This window comes from Mytilus californianus, unplaced genomic scaffold (assembly GCF_021869535.1).
Source record: "Mytilus californianus isolate M0D057914Y unplaced genomic scaffold, xbMytCali1.0.p SCAF_8, whole genome shotgun sequence".
In the NCBI taxonomy this organism is placed as follows: Eukaryota; Metazoa; Mollusca; class Bivalvia; order Mytilida; family Mytilidae; genus Mytilus; species Mytilus californianus.
Genome location: NW_026262734.1, coordinates 63,638,331 through 63,657,015, shown reverse-complemented (window position 1 = coordinate 63,657,015; position 18,685 = coordinate 63,638,331). Strand labels below are relative to the sequence as shown.

The following is an 18,685-nucleotide window of genomic DNA, read 5'->3' as shown; positions in this document are numbered from 1 at the left end:
TATTAAATACAAATACAAATATTTTATTAGCACAAACTCATCAACAATAAATGGTTAAGGCTCATGGTATATTAATTACATAGTTGATCATACATAATAAGTATTGCAAATAATGACTATATTAATATGTAATATTATAAACAATGATTATGAATTAGACATATTGACAATTTTATAGAGTTTGTTCTGCTTTACGCAGGTTCAGACTGTCTGAAATGAAAGAGGAAGTCAATTTTAGGATTGTGTATGAATTATTATTTAATTAAAAGATTACATTATTTTCATTTTTTTGAAATTTTGTAGGATCAACGATTATATTTGAAACTTTTTGGTAAAATATGGCTCTTTTAGTTGAGTATTTTTCACAATGTAAAAGAAAATGTTTTTCATTTTCAATTTGACCAGAATTACATACAGAGCAGTATCTTTCATTTCTGGGAATATTTAGATGTCTCCCTCTTTCAATCATCAGTATATGAGCGCTTATACGGATCTTACATATTGCAGCTCTGTCACTTCTGTTTTTCAATATATCAACATAGGGTGGTCTTCTGCCCATTATCTAGACACTCTTGAAAAAGTCTAACTTTTTTTATTCAAATATATTTGCATTTTGAACTTGCAAACATTGGTCATTAATTCTTTGTTGTTTAAGGGAATTTAAATTACCTTTAACATAATTAAAGTTATTGATGATATAAGACATTCCGTCCATTCAAAAGACTCTTGACCTTTATGACCCAAGGGTTTGAATCTACAGATTTAGTGAATATATCATATGCCAAAGAATTTTCCGAAGAAACTATATGGTTCAGGTAGTTGAATATTGAATATAATATTTTATTTTTCAAGGGAATTCTATTAAGTTCGGCTCCACATCCATCATTAGATGCCTTACAGTGAACCCCTAATATATCTTTGATAAATTTAACATGAAGTTTTTCAAAGAGATCAGAGTCCTTAAAATGTGAATCCATCCCCCAAATTTCACTACAATATGTAAGAATGGGAGTAACTAAACAATCAAACAATTTTTCAAGAAGTCTACATGGGTTGTTGAGACCTATAGTTTTCTTTATCTTATAGTATGCCTTCCTGGCTTTTTCCATTAGAGTATTCACAGCAAGGCAAAAATTGCCATTATACTTTAAAACAATACACAAGTAACAATAATTTGTAACTGTTTCAAGATATGCATTATCATAGGTAAAATGGTTTAACAATGTCTTGCCATTAGAATTAAATATCATAATTTTTGATTTATCAGTATTAACTTGTAGTTTCCATGATGAACAATATTCATGTAAAATATCAAGAGATTTTTGTAGACCCTCTTTGCTTTCAGATAGTAAAACAATATCGTCTGCATATAAAAGAATGTTCAAAGAGGTATCCCCAATGGCAACTTGATCCGTATGTTTGTTATCAAGATTACCTACTAGTTCATTTATAAAAAAGTTAAAAAGAAGGGGACTCAGCTATTCATATGTCACCTTGTTTTCTGATAGGAATGGAGGACTCAGCCCATTAGAGAATTTTATTCTACATACTGTATCAGTATACATTGAATAAATAACATTAAACATTTTTTTGGGGATATTATGTTTTATGAGTTTAGAAAATAAACCTAGTCGCCATACGGTATCAAATGCCTTTTTTAAGTCTATGAAGGCTTATTATTTGGACTACTTTGGGATCTCCTGTAGTTGGTGATCGCAATACTGGTAAAAAATTTTGTACCAGTATTGTATTCCAGTATTGTACCAGTATTGTGTTTTTTTTAAATAAACAATACATATAGGTAATTAACATGATTAATCTGTTATTAAAGGTGTCACATATATATACATAATGAAATTAACATATGGCATGACAATTTTATAAGGAATGATTGAACATACAGAATTGTCAGATTATACGTTTAAATGACATGAATGATGGTACACTGCGCTTGTCATCAAAGAAAGTTTTAAATCTTCTGTCAGATGTTTTTTTCTTCTTAAGGGAACTATACTGTCCCAGCATTTCAACAAACTTTTTATTTTCCTCTATCTTTTCTATCAGCTCTTGCTTTCTAAGGCTCATGGTACATGTATATTTTAGTATTATTTTTTATTATCAGACATTGCTTTTATAGCTGCTGTATCATCAGCATTGGTATTGTCTATTTCTGCTTGTAGGTGTTGGAGTGCTTGTCTACAAGTACTAGTATTTGTACCAGTTGATATATCTGCTACAAATTGTGTTGCCCATGTTTCTGAATCATCTGCTTTAATTACCCTTAACATTCATGTAGATAATTTGATTACAATCAGGTTCCCCTAATAAGTTACTATTTTTTTATGTTTAATGGATTTTGATATCTTTTATTGTGAAAGATTAATTAGAAAATAAAGACCAACAAATGCTTATCATCTTAGTAAACATGTATTAAAATATTTGTAAAAAATATATGATGGCATACATGTAAATGCTGAATTTACAGTGTTAGACATGTAAGTATGTAATAATTTGCTTGAATTTATTTAATAATAACTCAGATATTGAAAATAATAAGCTTTTATTTTATTTTATCTAAATTGAATTATAGATAAAAAAGAATAGCAATTATTTTATATAATTTACAATTGTTTGAATAATATGAGTGAATTACAATAATCTTTTGTTTATTTGTATAACATGTATCTGTTTGATTTGAAATAGGGCTTTATGAATATCATGATATTTTTAACTGATTGTTGATTAATTTCACAATTATCCTCTTTAATCTTATTGAGTTCATTTAATCCCCCTTTGATCTTCAAGTTCAATATCTAATTTTGCTTAATTTTTTTTTTTTTTTTTTTATACACCTTAAAGAATTGTCGACAATACAACTACAATACTGGTATATCAGTAATGTACCAGTATTGTTGTTTTAAAAAAAAAAAGTTACAATACTGGTACATAATTTTTATACCAGTATTGTGCACAATACTGGTACACCAGTATTGCAATCACCAACTACAGGAGATCCCTACTTTGTAACCTATTCCACCATGTCCACTCCACACTCCAAACGTTGTCTAGTTTGGGGCCCTCCTTTTTAAAATCCTTGGTCCGCACCTGTCTATTTTTTTAACCCCTGTGGTATAGTACGTGCGAGAGTGGTATTTTCCTAATTTTAGATGAGATTTTTTCAAGCACAGACATCTATGTGTGGTTGGTGGCTTACCGTCATCAACTTTATTGTATTTGACTGATATATAATTATTTGTTAGTGTCTCTAGTATTTAGAGAATTAAGTATCTATCTAACATACCTTGCTTCTTTTAAAGTTCACAGAATAAAGGTTTTCTTGATTTGAGCCAAAATTTATCAGGAAGTTTGAAAATTATTTAACAAGGAAGTTAATTACGGTCTGTTCTGGTGCAGTCACTGCAATCGGCAATCCTCGGTTGAATCCGCTACTCTCCTTCTATCTAGATGGAGGAACGGAATCGGCCGAGAGGACAGAATGCGCGTAGCGGATTCACCAGAGGATTGCCGATTGCAGTCGATTTGATTAACTGATTAATTCGGGTTACTCGGGTAAAACTAACAAATAAAACTGTGCAAGCGCACTAGACAGTTTAATCGAACATTAACAGAGGCGATTTTTTTTTTTTGGGGGGGGGGGGGGGGGGGGGGGGGGGGGGGGGGGCAGGGGGCCACGGGCCCCCCTTTTTGGGGAAAAAATTTGTTGATTATATAGGGAATCACTGAAGCATGACTGGAGGGGCCCTCTCTTAGGCAGTCAGTGGACCCCCACTTATGAAAATTTCTGGATCCGCCACTGATTAACTTACAAGTTGAGTAAACTCTTCAAACCCTTCAAAATGGAGCATTACACGAAAGAAATATTAGACGACAGTAACATTATATTGAATATAATTGAAAAGAGTTATAGAGAAATGTTTTTAAACGATTATATGACCTCAAATATTGTTAGTGTTATCTTATATAACTATAAGAGTAATGATATGATTTGTTTCATAACGCGTAGCGTTTACGTCAAAACGCCCGGGCGTGCACATGAATTTTGGAAGAAAAATATAGTCTAAAAAAATTAAGAAATTGGTTAAAACCACATAAGCGGTTTTGTTCTTTCTTTAATGATTTGTAATTGATTATAAATGACTTTTTAAATCAGATGGTATCATATTATTTATTTGTTCAGTTTCTTTCAAAGTCTGAAACTACATATAATACACATTTATGATGATGGGATTATTCCAAAGGAGAGAACTCTCGAGACTATCAGAGACTAAATGACGCATAGATTACCAAATTTAGGTCATCGTACGGCCTTCAACTATGAGCAAAACCCATATCACATATTAAGCTATAAAAGGCTCCGAAACATGATGACAAATGTAAAATGATTCAAACGAGAACTCTAACGGCCTAACAAACATGCTACCCTATATAGCTTGCTGTTCGGTGTGAGCCAATGCTCCGTGTTGAAGGTCGTACCTTGACCTATAATGGTTTACTTTTATAAATTTTTACTTGGATGGAAGGTTGTCTCATTGGCACTCATACCACATCTTCCTATTATGAAACGAATGTATTGATACTTTTTTTCACATTCAAAGATTCCTTTAACACGCTGGACTTTTGAGTTGAAAATGTAATGTACGACCTTCATTGGCGACTCGGGTCACTTGACTACTTTCACTTTCGATATGAAAAACCCATGCAAGATTAAATATAGGTCTTTATATTTGATCTACGATCTCTGTTTTCCTGATTTTGTTGCCATTTTCTTATGATTTGTACTTCTATATAACATGCATTTTAACGCATTTTTATTGGTAAAGTGCCTTAATATCACTGCGTTAACATGGTTAAGGCATTTTAGTTCTTGGTAAACGATTAGCTGACTGCATGATTGGAAGCTTCTAGGAACAGAACCGGTTTAATTCTCGATTTTAGAAGTCAACAATCAGACATTCAAACTACAAAAATATCATTTGAAGTAGCCAACATTTTGAATGACCGACTTATAGGAACATCAACAACTGATTCAAACGAAGGAGCATATTTGTGCCCAAATAATCTTATTCTATATTGAAACATTAATTGGAACGAATCGGAGAATTTCAGAAAACGTTGGGCTTTTGTCCTACAAGCTGTCCATTCGTTTGATGTGTTTGAGCTTTTGATTTTGATTTTGCCATTTGATTACGGACTTTCCGTTTTGAATTTTCCTCGGAGTTCGGTATTTTTGTTATTTTACTTTTAAAACATTTTGGAGAAAATGGCACATGAATCATTTCCCATTATTTGGAAATTACGACAAATATATATTTGAAACCAAGACAGACAGACAATGTGCGAAAAGGGATGCAACAATTCGATACGAGAATATTTGACCTAGAACAACAAAAAACACGACCTCGACAAGTTTATCCAGTGATTTGTATACAGACTCGTGTTTTTTTTCAAGTTGAGAAGCAAAGTAGCAACAATTAATTTAACATCACAGAAAATGTGTGATGGTGAATGTATCGTTGCGATAAAAAATATACTTTCTATTGATGACTTATTTTTTATTATATGGCGATTTATGTTTATCTAATAATTTTTCAAATATTTTTATCAATAAGTTATGACGAGTTTTGAGCATATTTGTTGCCTCTAAATTGGTTTCGGTTTACGATAGGTTTGATAAAGGTTCTGTTTCTTCTTTCAAACAGGTTTTTGAGCTAGTTTTAAACCGGTTTCAAATTTGTTTCTTGAAAACCAAAATCCGAAACTGACCAACCATCTCCGTTTGATTTGATAAGTTTAGCAAACCAATATCAAAACTTTTGATTTGTTTCGAGCGAATTTATTGAAAGTCAAACCGGTTTGGGTTCGGGTTTAGGGTTTAGGGTTTAGAAAACCAGTTTACGGTTTAGAAAAAACAGTTTGTAACTACACCATGGTTTCCTTAATTTCGGTGAACGCATGGTTTCATTACTTAACATGGCTGACATTCCTATGATGATAGATTTGTTAACACAAAGTGAAGATAAGAGCGTAGATACATGGTTAAGGCAAATTAATCACCATTTTGTACAGAGAACATTTCAGTTTACATTTTTGTTGGCTTTCATTGAGAAACGTAGAAAAATAGCCAGAATGAAAGACTATGTCTTCTTCTTTCCTCTATATCTTCCTCCAATAGTTGGAGTACACCAACCTTACTGATTTAAGGTTGGTTAATCCTTATGAAATCAGTTTTTAAGTGAATACCTAACTATTTAAAAATAACATTATGTACAGTTAAATCCCTGCAAAGATACTAATAATAACTTCTATGTACATTAAAAATGGGTCACAGTTTAAAAGTTATTAATAAGATTTTAAAAAATAAAAAAGTTTTGAATATTATTTACAGGGCATGCATTATTGTAAAAAATCTTTACATTCACTAAACAATGTTACCTAAAGGTAAAAAAAATAACGAGTTTTCAGCTTCCTGCCTGCTACATGCTGGAGTTACTGCATCTGTCTATGAGCACTACTAGGCGATATAAAATCAATAAAATCATGCATATAAGCTTATATGTCCTAAGCGATCTAATTACGCATAGCCATTATCTATCTGTTATATATATATACGTGAAGCTACTGGGTATTAAAGCTAACGGTAAACATGTACATTTATTCCAACTATAGGTATAGCGCGGCACAACCACACTGACCAGTTATTCTAAAATTTCATGGATTTTCTCAGCATTTAATTTTACGTAAATGATTGATAGGTTTAACGCGGAACACCCACACTGACCTAGTTGTTCTGTCCAAAAACCTTTATGATGACTTTAGATTAAAGATAAACGTTGTTTCATTTTACGGAGTAAAAGAAAGCAATTGAAGGTATAGCGCGGAACAGCCATATTAACCTAATGAAGATTTAAACGTTTAGATTTTCGCAGCATTTAATTCTGTGTAAAAGATTGATGTTAGGTTTAGCGCGGAACACCCACACTGACCTAGTACGTTGTACTGTCGAAGAATCATAAATGATTATTCCTTAGATTGGAGAAAAAAGCCATATTTTATTTTATGAAGTTGAAGATAGTTGTTTAAGGTATAGCGCGGTACAACCACACTGACCTTATGACAACTAGACATTAAGAGAAGACACTCTTTTTAGATGGAGTCTATAACATAAGTTCCTGCTTAATTCTTCTATTGAATTAAGAAAAAGGTCATCATGAGGGAGAATATTGTTTAGAGCCAGTTGCTGACAATCCAAAATAAGTTGGGCAATACAAGTTCTCTCATGAAAGTTGGAATTCCAGTTTCCTAGCCCAATTTTACTGATGGTAATTCTTTTGATAACACTTAGAGATTCTCTGCGTATGCCTTCCAGAACGGGACAGCGAGTGAGAAAATGGATGATATCTTCTTCTTCCAGTTGACAAATTGGGCAAGTTGCATCAAGGTTAATATTTGAGAAACGAGCTTTCTGTGATTGAAATATATATGTCCCTGTGCATAGCCTTGCTTTTATTGTTGCTTTCCTGAGTTCGCCAAAATTTGGTGGTAGACTATTCCAGATAGTATGAGGGTTTCCAATGTCTAAATTAGGGATACAGAGAAATTTTAGTGTTGTTTTGCTATTGGCGTCCCTTTGAAGATTCACTTTCCAGTAGTTGTTTATTGCTTCTCTTGCCTTGCATTTCCATGATAACTTTGATGGCAATTGATCTTTCAGATAAGTCCATGGAGGAAGATTATACATGTATAAAAGATCTGCTACTCTGTTAAGGAAAGTTAGTTCATGTGTTTGCAGGACATATTGCCTCTCTAGAGCCTTTGTTAGATTCTCGTTGTTAGATGAAAAGATGGAGTGGAACAGGCTAAGAACTCTTTTGTGAATTTCTGTCTCTATGGGGAGCGCACCCAAGAGTAAGTATACTGCTGAAATTGCTGTCCGTGAGGGAAGAGCTTGTATTTGTCTCAAAAATTCACGTGGAAATCTCTTAGCAACTTAATGTCTCCATTATTTAGTGGCAGAACTTTCAGGCTGTAAAGTAGCCTTGGTAGAACGTATACTCTGTATATCATATAAGAAGTTTTAGGGTTTAATCCGTTTGTACCATGTACTCCAACGTTCATAAGAGAATAGGCTGTCCTTCTGGCTAAGCTAATTCTGTCCTGGATGTTTGTTTTATTTTGGTCCTTAATTGCTCTTATGATACCCAGATGTGTACCTTGATTAGATGATGGCATGTTTTTATCATCGAGTTTGAATTGAACTTCACTCTTCGTTGTTTTTGAGTTACTATATTTATTAATTGTAACGCTTTTGGTTGGATGGATCTTGAATGTATGTTTGTCTGAGTATCTTTTAAATGTATCTAGCATAGATTGCATTTCTTCTTCAGTTGATGACAAAAGTATAATATCATCTGCACAGGTTGGACATCCCGTAAAGTTTGTGCCGATGTACTGGCCCATACCATTCTCTTCAAGTTCTGTAAGTAGGTCGTTAATGTACAGTTTGTACAAATGGGTGGATAGAATTCCTCATTCATTTGGCGGACTCCTTGCCGTACAGGGGAGCTGTTACTAAATCCGTTTTTTCCATTTAACTTTAGAGGTAAGGTTGTTGTACATATCAAAAATGATTTCCCAAATATCTGGATCAATATTTTGGTCAAATAATTTGTCGAGAAGAATATCATGATGAACAACATCAAATGCCTTTTGTGAGCCCAGAAGTCCAAAAATTAATTTAGATTTTTGATTTTTTTATATAAGTTCCGATTCAGAGACTAGCAGTGCTGCCATTGCTGGTGAGAGGCCACTTGTGAAGCCAAATTGTAACTCTAACTTTTTATCTAATTTCAGAAGTATTCTATTAAGGATAACATGTTAAAATTTTTTTCCAATAATTGATGAGACGGTGATGCCTCTGTAGTTATCAAGTATTTTGTCATCTTTATTTTTCTTGCATACTGCATTAAGAATACCGGTTTTGAATTGGATTGGTACTTTTTTCTCAGCCAAGATTTGATTAAATAGAGAAACAAGATACGGAACAACAACCTCTTCAGCAGATTTGAACACAGGCGCTTGGGTTTATGATACAGATTTTTTTTTTAATTTTTTTGTTTGTTGATTAAAATATTCAATTTTCTATATTTATACTACATATCTATCACTACTGCGCATGTCTCACCTAGTTTCGAGTGATTTTACCAACTTTGAGACAAACCCCCATTTGTTTCTTAGTGTGGATAGTAAAATGGGGGTTTGTCTCAAAGTTGGTAAAATCACTCGAAACTAGGTGAGACATGCGCAGTAGTGATAGATATGTAGTATAAATATAGAAAATTGAATATTTTAATCAACAACAAAAAAAATTAAAAAAAAATTTCTGTATCATAAACCCAAGCGCCTGTGGAAAACACCGATCGCTTTGTTGTTCTTTACGAAACAGCGTAGGACAAATCAATCTGTGACTGAAGACATTCTTTATCAAAGCATAACTTCGTTCTGGGACAACTTTGTGAAACTCGTCCCTGATTTTATTGTTTCAATCTGGATTAATAGTATATTGTGTGTGCATGTTAAAAAAAGGTTGGGAATGCTTTAGCCATTTGAATTAGTTCTAATTCATGTGTTTATGTTTCGGTAAATAATTATACAAGGCATCTTCCCAATGTTTTCGCCATTTGAATTAGTTTCTAGTTTGTGAATTGTGTGTTTATTTTTCGGTAAATAATTATGCAATGCATTTTTCCAATGTTTTAGTCATTTGAATTAGTTTCTAGTTTATGTGTTTATGTTCCGGTGATAACTATACAAGGCATCTTCCCAATGTTTAGCCATTTGAATTAGTTTATATTTTATGTGTTTGCGTTTCGGTAAATAATTATACAGTCCGTCTTCCCCCACGGATAAGGAAGATTTGACTTGGAAAGTCCGGGATATTTCTGTTACGACCAGAAAAATCGACTTTTAATTGTAGCCAACAAAAGACACAAATCAATAATAAAATTTAACAAGATTTGTTATACACTAGTTTACAAGAAGTATTACACAAAAAGAAATATCAACTTAACTGTCAAAATATGAGTCAAATCTTTTATCTTTTCTTTGTCCGGAAGTCTTCACGGGAATCCACAGAATATTACGTCCAATAGGTCACAATTTAGTATGATGTAATTTGTAAATAAAAGAGCCAATCCAACTGCTGAGAATGTTGATGTCTATCGATGTCTAAGTCTAAGTCTATGTCTAACTTTAGGGTCTGCATATATATACTTGTAACGGAAACTTCTAGATAACTATAGATGTTTAAATTACGCATCTTTTGTTATGATCATTATGGAAACGTTATGTAAGTGAAATAGAGAGTTCTAATCATTCCATGAGTATCTATGATTGTTCCAGTGATTTCAAAACTAAAATAGCTCCCTTGATTTTTTTTAATTGTTTTTGTTCAATCTGGAAAAAAACAAATTTGCGAAAGATTACAGTGGATTAAGGTAGCTGGGGTGTCTTCCTCCATCTTGAATTTTGAAATAGCAGATAACAATCGGTCTAAATCTTTAATAAAATGTGCAAATTTCGAGAGTAGTATGTAATTCATATGTAAGACTTTTCATGTTAATATAGAAAATTATGTGTTTTATCATATTTACGGCTGTATTTTACAAAAATCAGAATATTTTTGTTTGATTCATTTTTTTTTCAGATTTGCCACATAAGGGGAGATAACTCAGATAAAGTAACTTTTATAATAGAATGTGTTGTAAATTTACCTATTTTATTATGAAGCAAGAAAACGAGTTCGGTGACCCCAGTTTTTCTTTTTCTTATCTGAAAGCATATTATTAGAGCTATCTTCTCATATTTTATCTTAAAATTCTATGGTGTGGTTTTCTTTTTATCACACAAAATTGGGTTTTCCATGCATAATCTATACAAAATCTGACAATTACGCACAACCTGTAGCGTGAAAAAAAAGCCTGGTGACCCATACTTTTTATTATATTTTTTGAAAAAAGCATGATATAAACTACATTTTGACAATTTATAAAAAAATTCTATTGATTTCAATTAAGATTAAGCTTCTGATAAGGGAAATACGGAAAAGCGTTTCTGATGCACTAAATCTATAAAGTGTAATTTTATCATCATTTCAATTAAAATAATACAAATGACTACCATAAAATCTAAGGGTCCATGCAAATTAGTAAAAGGTTTGTGTCAACTTTGCGTGTGGGAATTAAAATCTTCGTTTTTGACTCGCCTAAGACAAGTTGAGGATGCGAAACTGATGTGTGCTGTTCTGGTGGCGTCAGTAGTTGTTAAAGTTTATGATTAGGTCAAATGAAGATTGTTATTTGGTATGCAGCTGTTGGCACAACTTATTTCAGATTGATATTATTTGGCCCCGTCCTCATTCACGGACCATTGACTTTTAAAACTTTGCATACTCTTCATAATAAATTGTTGCCATTTTTCTCCAAACTACACTCAGGAGACACATGCCTGAGTTATGAGTTTATGATACATTTCATTTACTTGTACTAGTAATTCATGAACTGAAAATTTTACATTCAAATATATCGACTATAAATAAGTTTAAATAACAATCCACTAGCTACTGGGCGGTTGGTACCATCGGGACTACAGTAACAAGAAGTGGTACCGACTTTGTTTTAAAATTTGACTGAAATTACTTCAACTGTCACTCTTAATGGATATTGAATATGTCAGCATTTATTTTTCATTTATTTATTTGTTATCATAAAATCGTTACTCGATAATTCCTATCTCAGAATCTTAAATTGAAAAAAAAAAATTGTAGAGTGCAATCATGTTGAAACATTACGAAAACCTCATTGGAAAATACTTTGAGCGGTTTTATCATTTAAATGACGAAATACGAATAGTATTTTCTATAAATTTCGATTAGATACAAATAATAGGCTTGAAGGCGTACTTTTAAATGTGTCTATTTCTCCTGAGAACGTTGTTAGATTATAATATTGTACAAGTATTGCGGAGTAATAAACTTCTAAAAGTATTTATCTAGATTGAAATTCCTCAGGCACTACGACAATTGCTTGATTTCTTTTTCTTTTTTGTAGTAATTAATTATACTTATTGGACATTGTTTATTTATTAAAAAACTTCTTTACAAATAATTTTCAGGCTTTAAACATTACGGTTTAAAATATACAAGTAAAAATGATAATAACTGTGATATTTTTGGCTGTTTTCACTACAGTTGGACTTGGTAAGAAAACAATTGTAGTATTAGTATCTTTATCTTTTAAAATATTTATTTTTGGTTTTTAAACAATTAAAAATGTACATATCTAAAACAATTGTTACTAGTTTTGAAGTTAAAGGAAAGTGTCAAATGTTCATGAGCCTGTCCCGAATCAGGAACCTCGTGAGTAGTTTTCATACACCATATCATAATGTGTTTTTGTTATTTAAAGAATTTTGATTTTTATTACAGATCACTGACTGTTTCTGTAGACTTAACTTTTATAGACGATTAAGTGTTTTTCCAATATACAAAGTTTAAAGTCGAAACTCACGGAAAATGTACGGAAATCTGATATATATCCTTCAGTAACATGTTTATACTGATAAAAACTGAGGAATTAATTATATTTTTTGACAAATTTCAATGTCAGTGTTACTAACATAACCATCAAAAGAAGAAGAAAAAGAAAAAAGAAAAAAAGTCAGCATGCAAAAGCATGCATAGGATATCATTTGTTTAGTGTTTCACGATGCAGTACAGTAACAAATTCTTATTGTGGCAAATATATATTCTATATTAGCCGAAATCTTGAGTTTTTAATTATCCTACGTCATTGCCAAATTTCATAAAATATAAGACACCGACCATTCAGCTTTGATTGGGGCATGTTTTTTTTCTTCTCTCGGAACAAACGAAATTTTTTACTTCAATAAAGGAACTATTTTATTTTCAATAACAAACAGGAAAAAGTTATGATAAAAAAATTAATAATTCTGTTTTTATATGTTTTATTTTTTACTGATTTTTAAAAGAAACAAACTAATTTTTAATTTTCCTTCGTACACGAATATTTTGCCAGGAAATTAACAATCAAAAGCTAACGACCCAGGTTATGGGACATAACGCTTAAAATCATCAATACGTATGTAATAGGCAGTTTCGGCAATGCTTCTTAAGCACTCTTATGAAAAATAACTGCCAAACTGTAATGCATATGTCCCAGTTATTAACAATAATTATTAGGTTAAATGTGTATGCCACATTTGATATTCTTCAGTTAGTTGAAATCAAAGTAAATCTTTGATCCATGTCAACACGGTAAATTGATTTTGTTTGTAATATCCACTTCTAATATCAACTTCTGTGATACCTGTTTGTATTTGTAGTGTTTTGAAGTGTTTCTGTCACATTTATAAACAGTTGAAAAAATCATTTTTTATCATAAGCACTTTACAAGTTCTTTCACATATCAACATTTAAATACGCAAAATCCTATTATCGTACTGTTTTCGATTCAAGTGTTCAAGAAAATGATGTTATATAAGCATAAGTGGCATAATTCTTATTTTACTAATTATTTCTATTTTCCACTGCGTTTTCTGTCGAACTTGCATTGACAACCCCCGTGACAAACACCGAACAACCAGAACAATCTGATATGGCAAGCCGTTCTGGTCAGAACTATGTTATGGCTTTTTATGCTGTAATGTTATACCACTGTTTCAGGTTAGGGTGAAGGTTGGCGCTTGTTAAAACGTTTAAACCCGCTGCATTTTTATGCACCTGTACCAAGCCAGGAGCCTGTTGTTCAGTGGTTGTCGTTTGTTGTTGTGATTCATAAGTGTTTCTCGTTTTTTATATAGATTAGACCGTTGGTTTTCCTGTTTGAATTGTTTTACACTAGTCTTTTTTGGGGCCCTTTATAGCTTGCTGTTCGGTGTGAGCCAAGGCTCCGTGTTGAAGGCCGTACTTTGACCTATAATTGTTTACTTTTTACACATTGTGACTTGGATGGATAGTTGTCTCATTGGCACTCATACCACATCTTCTTATTTATAATTAATCCATTCCCTATTTTTTTACGTACAGATGTGGTTAAAGGCTCAAATTAATACTCAAAATACCAGCATTTTGGTTCAACGTTCCCAAAACTTATACCATTTACTGTTTAATGTCAATTTGCTTCTTTTTGACAAGACAGAAGTATACTTTCTGTAAAAACTGTAACTTTTTTAAATAATTTTAGCAGAATATTTTTGGTTTCAACACCCACAGGCAACGGTGATATTAGATGAATATTGCTATTATTTAATTCATTGTGGTCATATAGCTCTTCAAAATGTTTCTGTTCTTAAAAACGTCATTGGCTTTCAAATAATTGGCTTTGAGCGAAGCTAAATCCCGAAAAGCGATTTCTTACAACACTGGGTCGGTACCACTGCTGGTGGACTATCAATCCCTGAGGGCATCATCAACTCAGTAGTCCATACTTCGGCATTGACATGATTTATAACATACCTTTTGTAAATTGTTCGTTTACACATTTAGAAATTGTCAAGAAACTAAGGTTTCTACTCCCTCAGTCGAGGTTGACCTCAGATGGATTTTGGCTATTATTCTAGATCCTTTTTAGTCATATAGCTATTCAACTGTTTCGGTTCTTATACATCCTTGGCTTTCAAATATTCGGCTTCTATCATTGATGATGAAGGTAAATCAAGAAAAGCGCTACGATCGAATGACATCTATAAAGCGTTTTCATTTTTTGAATATTGTATCGTATGCTATTAATTTTCAGGAAAATATTATTAAAGTTATGGTTATAACTAGTAAACAAGTTCAATATGTGATTCATATTGTACTAGCGCAATCACAAACTTAAAATTTGTGTTCATTTCTTACTGAATTTATTAAGAAAGGGACAACAAAAACCAAAATGTCCTGAAATGTTTATAGCTAAATTGAATTTATGTAAGACATGTATTTTTTCAAGTGCTTGCTTGTGTTTATAAATATGCGGAAAACACTTTTGTTTAAATGAGAGAAAAAAACATGTATATATCAAGGGATAATGGCAAAGTTATGTATTATCTCTTCCTATATTTGCTTCAAATCATGGAATTGATTATTGCTTATACACAAAAACTGTAGCCTATTATCGAAGTAATATGTCTCTACACGATTTTTGCCCCATGAATTTCATATTTTTGCTATTTTTTTTAAGGAAGGCTTTTGTATAGATTGGTGCGAGTTCTCTACGTAATTCAACTTAGAAATCTAAAGTGCCTGAAAGGGAAGGGGTTAATCCTTACTTTGAAAGTTTACCCATAAAGACAAAAACAAGCTGAGCTTTCTGTTCGGTTTGAACCAAGGCTCCGTGTTGAAGGTCGTACTTTGACTTTAAATTGTTAACTTTTTATACGTTGTGACTTGGATGAAGAGTTGTCTCATTGGCACTCATACCACATCTTCTTATTTATATTGAGATTGAAAAAATTGAAAACACACATTGAGAATAACAAGTTAAACATTGAAATTTTATATTTCATTTCAGGTTTTTGTAAGGGTATGGCCGCAAAACCATTAGAATATACAGAACATTAATAACAACTATACACAGGTCACAAACATCACATGAATCAAGTTTCAGCTAATTAAATTAATAGAGGTAGTCCCATAACAGTGTGGACAACCGCAATGATTGTGTTTTTAATAATACCGAATCATTTACCTTTAACTTGTTTGTCATCGGCTATCGATAACAATGATTTTATGCTCACTCAGTCTGTCAGAGGCCTTCCAGTGGGGATTTAAATAATCACTTGTTTCACATTTCGATACATAAAATCAAACTTTCTTTCAACAAAATTTAAAAGGAATTTGTTTTAAACATTCTTTTTATCATCACACCCAACAGTTTCACTTGAAATAACAATAAATGTGCACAGCTCATATCATTAAATTATAGAAAAATATATTCAATGTAAAACATGTCGATTTTTATTTTGTACCATAAATGTGAACACAAATGAAGAAAAGGTATAAAGATGAATTCTTTTTTCGGCAATGTGTTAAAAATTGTATTGTATGTCATGCAGTTATAAACAATTGTAAACACATAGTTGTCCATCATGCATTGCAACTCAATCAGTTGACTGGTTGGTAAATTGCCCAGAAAAAAATGCATTATTTGTAAACAAACACTGATACATGTATTGGCGGAAGCCATAGAATGCTAAATATTGCATATTCGTTTAAGGAAATCAGATACAGTTCCAGTATTTCGAAAAGAAAAAGAGCGTGTGTGTGTGGGGGGGAGGGGGGAGGGGGAGAAAGGGGCAAACTAGACAACGTCACGGAAAACGTCATTGCATTAACTATGTATGAAGATCCATACCCCCCCCCCCCCCCCCTCCCACTTAAATCCGCCTCTGGAAATGTCCCAATCTGTTTACTGCAGCAGTTGAATCACAATCTAATTAAGAATTGTACTTGCTTTTTTTTTAATCTATCCATGCATTAAATAATGTGTGCATAATATCTTGGAAGTAGAATAATAATAATAAGCCTCATACTAACAGGATTAATTGTAACACAAAGGTTGTAACACTGTTACAGAGTTTTGTTTGTCTAATAAACTACAAATTATCAGGTGTTACAGTTCATCAGCTCTCCGTTTGTTATTTTAATCTGAGCATACAACTTATGCTTTATTAAACGAAGACACAAAAGAAGAAAAAGTGAGTTGTAGGTCACTGAAAAACACGAGTGTTCTCGATAAAGTACGTAGTAGTCCATCATGCATTGCAACCCATTCAATGGATTGGTCAATTCTCTAAGTCTATAAATATTGCTTATTATGTAATCAAACAATTATATTAGCGGGAACGTTAGTATGCCAATGAATGATAGTGTACCCGTCCTGATTAAATGTATTTATGTTTCGGAGGGATACATACTTTTTTTAAGTGGTACTCAATCATTCAGGAAAAAAGGGCGAAAAAAACTAATTCATATCAATTTAGAATTAGGGATAAAAAGAAATACGACACTGAGATAAAAAAAATATTGCTCCTGTATGTTCATAAGAAACGAACTAATGCCCCCTCCCCCTCCCCCCCCCCCCCCCCCCCCCCCCCACACACAAATGAATTAAAGCAGTAGAACGTTGGACCAACTAATTATATTTAGATATTTAATTTAGAGATTACTATTTCATAAATATCCCTTGTAAAAACAACGTATTAAGTAGGCGTAACAGACAAACGGTTACCTAATCTAATCCAGTCAATTGGAGAATTGAGCTCGCCAACGAATGGTCTCGTCTACATTGTTATGAATTTGATTCTAATTGTCTGTTGTCCTCCAACATATATACATGTATTGAAAAAAGAAAAACTTGAAACCTTTTAGATAAGATAGTCACCTTGTCTTTTGCAGCTCAGTTTACTGGCTTTTATTGTGGTGAACCAGAAACGTATGGTAGTATGACCTTACTATACAACATTAAAAAACATAGCAGAATTGACTGTGTATCTGAATGTTTAGTTAGAGATAACTGCCTTGGAGTCAATTTCAATCGCAAAACCAAAGAATGTCAGATCATTGCTGGAGGTCAACAGGTCATCAAGATGGTGGTTCAGGAAACACCATGGCGGTTTTATACAAAATGCTTACAGGAGAAAATGATGTGTATATCATGCCTTGTATGGGATTCTAGCACACCGAATAATACAGGTTTCGAAGTACCAGACCAACACAGCATGTGATCATTCTTTGTTGTAGCACTATTGAGTAACCTTTACTTGTATTTGTGTTTTAATCGTCCGTAATACTAATTTGTGTGTTTCTTTTGACTGAAATTTGTTATTACATTCTTATCCATGTACCTTTTAGCTTTTCTGCACTGATCGAAATGAAAACGAGATGACGAATACTAAAACAGCCTTGTTTAATCAGACCAAAGGTGACTGGGTCAAAAGCCTGGAACCACATAATCAAAGCTTGCTTTACATTTTATTATGTTATATCTGATACAATATTGTTACCCCTCCAAATGTGTGTATCTTCCAAGTCAGGAACTTCGTCAGCGGTTATCTATGATTACATATTTTGTTTCTTTTTCGAAATTTCAGAATATGAAGGATTCTGCTTAATTTAATCAGCAATAATGTTGGAATTGGGTAACAATATCCTTAAGAGTGACAATTCAACCAAAGAAGTTCCTTTTTGGTTACGAAGACGACAATGCTGATGATGATGGTGATGGCTTTTACCTTCCAGAGCCAATTCAAATTCATATTCAGGACGATATCATGTTGAAATGATATTGATATGAACCCTGCTTTGTAATAGACCCTAATGATGAGCTGGATTGTAAGCATGCTAGTTCAAAGTCATGGTAACAATCGTCAGGAAGACATGACACCTTATTCCGGGCTGACCAGTTTGTACTCTTACTCCTTAATGCAATGTGCTTAACAGAGAAGCATTAAATACAAATTTTCAAGTCTTTGGTTTGACCCGGCCATGGATCAAACCCACGAGGCGAGCACGCTAACACGAGACGATCGATGTTGTTTTACTGCAAATAAACACATATATACACGAATTTCGTTTTTGAGTTGATTATTTACCAACATGTCAGTACTA

General features: G+C 32.6%; 2 protein-coding genes across 2 annotated transcripts in view; both read right to left on the bottom strand.

Moving 5' to 3' along the window:
- LOC127712830 (uncharacterized) overlaps window positions 1–3,440 on the bottom strand; it is a 270,720-nt gene extending 267,280 nt beyond the window's left edge. The window contains exon 1 of the mRNA XM_052219437.1: window positions 3,302–3,440. The gene's annotated coding sequence lies outside the window, so the exon portion shown is untranslated. The remainder of the gene's footprint in view (window positions 1–3,301) is intronic.
- LOC127712829 (ankyrin-2-like) overlaps window positions 1–18,685 on the bottom strand; it is an 88,471-nt gene that overhangs the window by 59,215 nt on the left and 10,571 nt on the right. The gene's annotated exons all lie outside the window — the stretch shown is intronic.